Source organism: Malaya genurostris, chromosome 3 (genome assembly GCF_030247185.1).
Source record: "Malaya genurostris strain Urasoe2022 chromosome 3, Malgen_1.1, whole genome shotgun sequence".
Taxonomy (NCBI): Eukaryota; Metazoa; Arthropoda; class Insecta; order Diptera; family Culicidae; genus Malaya; species Malaya genurostris.
This window is the reverse complement of record NC_080572.1, coordinates 45,804,378-45,812,288: the sequence shown is the minus strand read 5'-3', so window position 1 is coordinate 45,812,288 and position 7,911 is coordinate 45,804,378.

Genomic DNA, 7,911 nt, shown 5'->3' with positions numbered 1-7,911 from the left:
GTTAAAATCTAGTTGTTATGAAATAGTTTTGATGGCAGGTTTTCAAACTAGTTACAATTTGCTTACAGCTTTAACATTATTTCTATCGTTTCATATATCAGCTTTATTGGGTGAAACTTACAAACTAATGACAAAGGAATCGAATTAATTGAATAATACAAAAAACCAGTGATTGCATAGCCTTTATATATGGGAAAGGTAAAAACATATCTACTTTCACTGGTGGAAAAAATCGTGCAACGTTAATCATCAATTCACAAAAAAAAAAGAAATAATTCATAGTTGTCATAGTATGTATGTCAAAAAAAACAATATGCAATAATGAGACTGTTTGAACGGCAAATGAAAGGCCTAATCACATTATCGGGTGCATAACAGATCGGCTGAAAAGTTCGTATCGTTTCTATGAGAGGGCGCCACTAGAATTAAATCCATACCATTTTCAGTTAGTACCAACCTTCAAAAAATACGTGTATAAATTTGACAGCTGTCTGATTATTAGTTTGTGAGATATTGCATTTTGAGTAAAGCTACTTTTGTTATTGTGAAAAAAATGGAAAAAAGGAATTTCGTGTGTTGATGAAACACTACTTTTTGATGAAAAAAAGTGCCGCCGATACCAAAAAATGGCTTGATGAGTGTTATCCAGACTCTGCACCGGGCGAAGCAACAATTCGTAAGTGGTTTGCAAAATTTCGTACTGGTCATATGAGCACCGAAGACGACGAACGCAGTGGACGTCCAAAAGAGGCTGTTACCGATGAAAACGTGAAAAAAAATCCACAAAATGATTTTCAATGACCGTAAAGTGAAGTTGATCGAGATAGCTGACACCCTAAAGATATCAATGGAACGTGTTGGACATATTATTCACGAATATTTGGAAATGAGAAAGCTTTGTGCAAAATGGGTGCCGCGTGAGCTCACACTTGATCAAAAACAACAACGAAAACCCATGCTGAAATTGAACGAATTGGGCTTCGAATTGCTCCCTCATCCACCGTATTCTCCAGATTTGGCCCCCAGTGACTTTTTCCTGTTCTCAGACCTCAAGAGAATGCTCGCTGGTAAAAAAAATTAGAAGCAATGAAGAGGTAATCGCTGAAACTGAGGCCTATTTTAAGGGAAAGGACAAATCGTACTACAAAAATGGTATCGAAAAGTTGGAAGATCGCTATAATCGCTGTATCGCCTCTGATGGCAATTATGTTGAATAATAAAAACGAATTTTGGCAAAAAAAATGTGTGTTTCTATTAAACGATACGAACTTTCCAGCCGAACTGTTAAGAAGAGGTCTTCAAATTCACAATGCCACTGTTTTGTAATATAAAAAGTATCGATTTGTTGATATGGGCCTTTCATGAATTGCTAGAGGTGTGGACAGTTAGAAGATTATATTTTGCTCTATAATTGAATTTTCAGTTCTACATCCCAATTTCCTTTTCTGAAAATAGTCATCGCATCTGACCAAAGTGAATTTAATCCGAAATCTTACATGTTGATCTGCTACTACTAAGTAATACATATTTTCCCGCATAATAAACTCTATCCTGTTCCTGCCTCTAATTAGAGCAATATCACCAATATCAACATCATCCATCTACCAGGTAGCTTAGTTAAAAATGCGAATTTTTTTAAAGGAGATAAAGTCTGATTATAAGTAACTTTTTTCAAAAGAAAGCCTTTTTTAATCACCCGTCAAGCTTCGGTGCAGCAAATCTTTTGTTTCATGCCGAGAATGCAAAATTGCACTCATCGTGTCGCTTGTATATTAACGTTTGACATCTCTGCCTTTTATGATGGAATTATCTGTAGCACTCTTGTCTTGTAACAATAACGCTTCTGGGTTGGACAGAATTAAATTCAACTTGGTGAAAAATCTGCCCGACCTCGCAAAAAGACGTTTGTTGAAATTGTTCAACAAGTTTCTTGAGCAAAACATTGTTCCACCTGACTGGAGGTCATTCAAAAGCCGGGTAAGCCAGCTTCCAATCACAACTCCTTTAGACCCATTGCAATATTGTCCTGCATCAGAAAATTGTTCGAAAAAATTATTCTACGACGTCTCGACACCTGGGTCGAGACGAACGGTTTGTTGTCAGATACTCAGTTTGGTTTCCGTAGAAATAAAGGGACGAATGATAAAGGAGATAATATCTTGCATTTCTTTCATCTGACATCCAATTTGCCTTCGCTCAAAAACAACAAATGGCATCTGTATTTTTAGACATTAAAGGAGCATTTGATTCAGTTTCCATTGATATTCTTTCAGACAAGCTCCACCAACATGGACTTCCAGCGATTATAAATAATTATCTGCACAACCTTTTGTCAGAAAAGCACATGTACTTTTCATATGGCGACCTAGCATCATTCAGAATTAGCTACATAGGTCTCCCGCAAGGCTCATGTCTCAGTCCGCTTCTCTATAATTTTTACGTGAATGACATTGACAGCTGTCTAGTAATCCACTGCACACTAAGACAATTGGCAGATGATGGCGTGGTTTCAGTTACTGGATCCAAAGCTGTTGAACTGTAAAAACCATTGCAATATATCTTAGATAACTTGTCCGTTTGGGCTGTTCATCTGGGTATCGAATTCTCTGCGGAGAAAACAGAGCTGGTCGTCTTTTCAAGGAAGCATGATCCCGCGCAGCTTCAGCTCCATATGATGGGAAGAATGATCGCGCAGGTTTCAACTTTTAAATACCTCGGGGTGTGGTTCGATTCCAAATGCACGTGGGAAGGTATCTGATAACGAAATGCCAACAAAGAGTAAATTTTCTTCGAACAATAACAAAATCTTGGTGGGGTGCTCATCCGCAAGATCTAATAAAATTGTATCAGACAACGATAATTTCAGTGATGGAGTATGAATGCGTTTGTTTTCGTTCCGCAGCAAACTCTCATATTATAAAACTGGAGCGAATTCAGTACCGTTGTTTGCGAATTGCCTTAGGCTGCATGCATTCGACACATACAATGAGTCTTGAAGTTCTGGCGGGAGTTCTTCCATTAAAAGATCGATTTTGGGAGCGTTCATCACGCCTGCATAAGTTCATTATAGCTTGAGTGTAATCGTCACATTATCTCCAAACCATTATTTCCTCTTCACAGATAGTCTGAGTGCAATTGAAGCCATTCGCTCAAACATGACTGGCAAGGATGAACCGTTTTTCTTGGGCAAAATAAAACAGTTCCTGAACGACATATTGAACAATAATTATCTAATCACTATGAAAAAGACTATATTTGAGCCAAATGTGGTGGTATTGAGGGTGAAATTTATGAGAGACTGATTGCTTTCAACGAATTATATAGCGCATCTCGCCAAAGAACACTTTTCAGCTGGCAAGCTTCTTGGGATAGAGATGATCTGGGTCGGTGGATGCACTCAATTATTCCTAAAATATCGACTAAGGCAGGGTTCAGGGGACTGGATATGAGTAGGGACTGCATTCGTGTGATGTCCAGACTCATATCCAATCACTACACGTTAGATGCACATCTCATTCGAATTGGACTTTCCGAGACTAATCATTGTGCTTGTGGAGAAGGTTATCGGGATATTGATCATGTCGTTTGGACATGCGTGGAGTATCGTGATGTCAGATCTAAAAGCTGAACTCCATCTCCTTTCCGGAAACTTGGGAAAGCAAAAAAACTTGTTTAATCCACCTAGTGGTGTAATGATGCCTTTCTCATATTACTTATATCTTAAAAAATATCACAGGAAGATTTTTTTTTCAATTTTGAATAAAATAAATTCTCTTTGGGAATGAATTAACATAACCGCGCCAATTTGTAAACAGTTTAGTCACGTTAATAAGAATTTTTCTTTATTTTGCATCGTCGCACTAAATGATTAAACACACTTTACCCTATACCAGGATGAAACTAAACAACACCCTATGAGAACTACAAGAACTTTTATTTGAGCCTCAGTGAGTCTCGTTTTAGAGTTTTTGACCACTATTTCCGGTACTTCTAGAACCGGGAACTTGGAACCAGTTTAGCCGAAGTCGGTTCGTTTAATAAGTTACTAATATAGCCTACAAATTGAATCAATGTTGAGCCAAATTTAGAATAATTTTACCGTCTTTTGCATCGTCGCTCCAAATGACGGTGTGCAATTTTAAGCACACTTTGCCCTATGAAAGCATGATGAAATTCGGTAGCTACCTATGGGACTATGAGATTTTTTATTTTATGAGTGACCCCAAGTAGCATGTTAAGTTGCTGTCCAGTATTTTTATACAGATTGTGCGATTTATCAAATTAGTTCATATTACTATTGTAGTAACTGTTGTGTTATGGAAAAAGCGCAATTTTTCTGCGTTGTGCAACATATCTTTAAGTTCACGAACATTTATTCAAAATTATTGTGCAACTGATACAAAAATTCAAGCATCGATCCCATATAAATGCAGCAATTAAATCAGCGAAAAAACAATTGTGATCCTCATGGGAACTACTACGTATTGTAAACAAGAATTGAATTGATGTTTACAAAAACATAGCAAATATAATTTCTAATGAATAAGTTTCACATTTGATTTTCTATACAACTTCCCGTAACACAAACATGGAACTTTAAAAATATTCTGCACATAAATAAATGGTAATACTACATATTGTAGAATTGATCTTTTATGTTTTAGTAAATAGAAAATCGACAACGAACTGCATTTTTATTGTAGAACATGTCTTCGGACTCCTGAAGTTTTCAAGCGCCTTTGAATGTACGTGTTTTGATGATTGCACATCAATTTCTGTGAAAAAATCAATCTATTCTTTCCAATTAATATGATCGGGAGAGTATTTAAAATATGTATAAAAAAGTTATCAAACATTCATGCACCTTTTCAGACTGTTTTGATCATATTGATGATTCTATTAATTTGAACAATCTTGAAATGAATTTTTCTTCAATATTTTCCAATATGGCATCGAAGGTAATAGTGTGTTAAAAAGAAAATGGTTCACTCAACGTAATGATTTATTTTACCTGAATAAAACGAAATATAAACATGTAAATATTGAAATGAGAAATTTTGGATTTTATTTATATCAAAATAGTTGTTTTTATTTTCATCAATTTAGTTGACTTTAATAACAATACAATTGAGTCATTCATCTTAGTGAACCCGACATTTGTGATACGCACTGTAGGTATTATTTTGGTAATCCCATGTGCTTTAGTTGCAAAAACAAGTTGCTCAAGCGGTAATATGTAACTATGAGAGTAACTATGATGAACTCAACTTTTCGTTCAATATCTTTGAAAAGTGATGTCAGGTTTTTGTTTTTTCGCGAGATGAAAACCGAATACAAATTATCTGATTTGATTTTTGTTTTCATTGCGTATGTAATGCTGTTTTTCCTGAACTTTTATAATATTCTCATGTCGGCAAGTTTTGCGTTCATTTCAAGCAGAAAAACCTGGTACAACTTATTTGCAAGTTTCGAATTGTTTTCCTAAAAATGAAGAAAACTGCACACACTGACCTAAAATTTCATGAGGCAGTCAAGACAATGCGGACTCGACAGCAAAATAGTTTTTACTGCGAGGTTTTCAATTCGGCTTATCAGCCTTGAGGAGATCATAATTTCACTATTGTTTTCTTCACAAGAGATTTACAGCCATTTCGGCATATATTGAGTTCGATACAATTATGACAGCCACTTCGTTTTTACATGACGATGTGAAAATTTTGGCAGAGCTTCTATAACTACTAGTGCAACGTGGGCAAGTTGGTGATTTGCTGCACACTTGTTTTACATGTACATAAAATTGTTCTATGGTGATTTTTTTCGGTATTATCGTAAAACTTAACAGGTGTAAGTTGCAAAACCGATTTTAATATATTTAAAAATCTTTTTGAACATATCTAACATAAAAAAAACAATTGTAAGACAAATGTAGAACCTCTTGAAATTTCAATAAGTTACATTTGCTACTTGGAACCTTATTTGACACATACTTACACACATGTATACACACTTAGCCTTAAAACTTTTATAGAAAAGTATCGTTATCATAATTTTGTGATAATTCTAATAAGCAGGTTGGAGCTCACGGAAAGTTTTTGGAGCTCTCGGAAGCGGAAACCAGGGACTGTAAGTCCCGAAGTAGTATTATATATTCATAACTAACAATATCTACCAACTAGATGAATTTAGCGGTAAGTTTTATAAAAAATGAGCACCTCGTTTCGCCATCGCTTGTGAAAAAAATTCATGAAATTGAAAATTTTCACTAATCGCACTGTAATACCGGAACCGGAAGTCGGATCTGGATCAGTTTATCAGGGACTTTTTAAAGCATTTCAAGTCCCTTTTTACGGCTTAGTTTGTGGAAATCGGTTCAGAAATTTCTGATAAAATTGAATGGGCATGAAAATTGTATGAAGTCATAAGACCTTTCATTTGAATCTAAGTTTGTGAAAATCGGTGTGACGTGTGTGACAATTTTTTGCCTTTTTTTACTGCATATCACCCTGTAATTCCTGGAGCGGAAGTCGGATCTGGATAAAACTTATTAGCTGTCTATGGGATCATAAGATCTTTCATTTTAATCTGAGTTTATGGAAATCGATTCAACCATCTCTGAGAAAATTGAGTGACATTATTTGTCACACACATACATACACCCACAGGCATTTTGTGAACTCGACGAACTGAGTCGAATGGCATATGACACTCGGCCCTCCGGGCCTCGGTTGTAAAGTCGGGTTTCAAAACGATTGCATAAATTGGGAAAGGCAAAAATGTCTAAAGGATTGCACAGTGGGGAAAAATGGACCAAAAACGCGACGATTTTTTTGGAGGCATGATACAGCTGACCACAAAGCACTTTTTTGGTGAAAAATGGTCAGTAAAATCGATTCCATGTATTTAGAAGGACCGCACGAAACGCTATCATGTTCATTTTACCCCAAGTTCCCTTTTTATACTGCATTGTATTCAAGCTTAACTATATAACATGAAACCGAAGAACTTGCAGAAGAGCGAATAGAGTGTTTGCTATGTAAAAAAGTCTAACAAATTGATTGCATGTAGTTTTATTGACAGCAGAAAACTCGTTGCACCGTTTTACCCCATTTCTTTTCTAGTTATAATATTCCGTTGAAATATGATCTACAATCCAAAAGCAGATCTAATGCGATCTATCAATATTGGTTCATAATACGTGCAAAACATCTGTGATCCAATTAAACTTAATGAGAATGACATTACTATCCTGTTTAACCCGTTTTACCCCAATTTATATCAAAAGTCGTATTTCTGGTTCAACTTTCTCTCCCATACCGAAAGCAGACTGATTGCGGTTGATGAAAATCGATTAGTATTACGAAGAAAGATCTGAAAATAGGATTACAAATTAATTCAATGACCGCACGAATCTTGTTATACCGTTTTACTCCAATTTATCCTTTAACTGAGTCTTTAGATTTTGCTCCACATTGAATTCATTTGTAATCCTATTTTCGGGTCTTTCTTCGTAATAACAATCGATTTTCATTAACCGCAATCAGCCTGCTTTCGGTATGCGAAAGAAAATTTAACCAGAAATACGACTTATGAATTAAATTGAGGTAAAACGGGTTAAAGAGGCTAGTACTGTCATTCTCATTGTGTTTAATTGGATCATAGATGTTTTGCACGTAATATGAATCAGTATTTGTAGGTCATATTGGATCTGCTTTGGGATTGTAAATTTGAATTCAACATAAAATTATATTTGTCGGAAAATCGGGGTAAAACATGCGAAGCATGCGATCATGAACACTATCTGTAAATTATTATTTGAGGTTATATTCGCAACATAGAACTGTATTTTTTAACCAAAATTGGTCCAAACACCGATCAGTAGAACTTTTTTTTCTGTAAATTCACGGAAGAAGA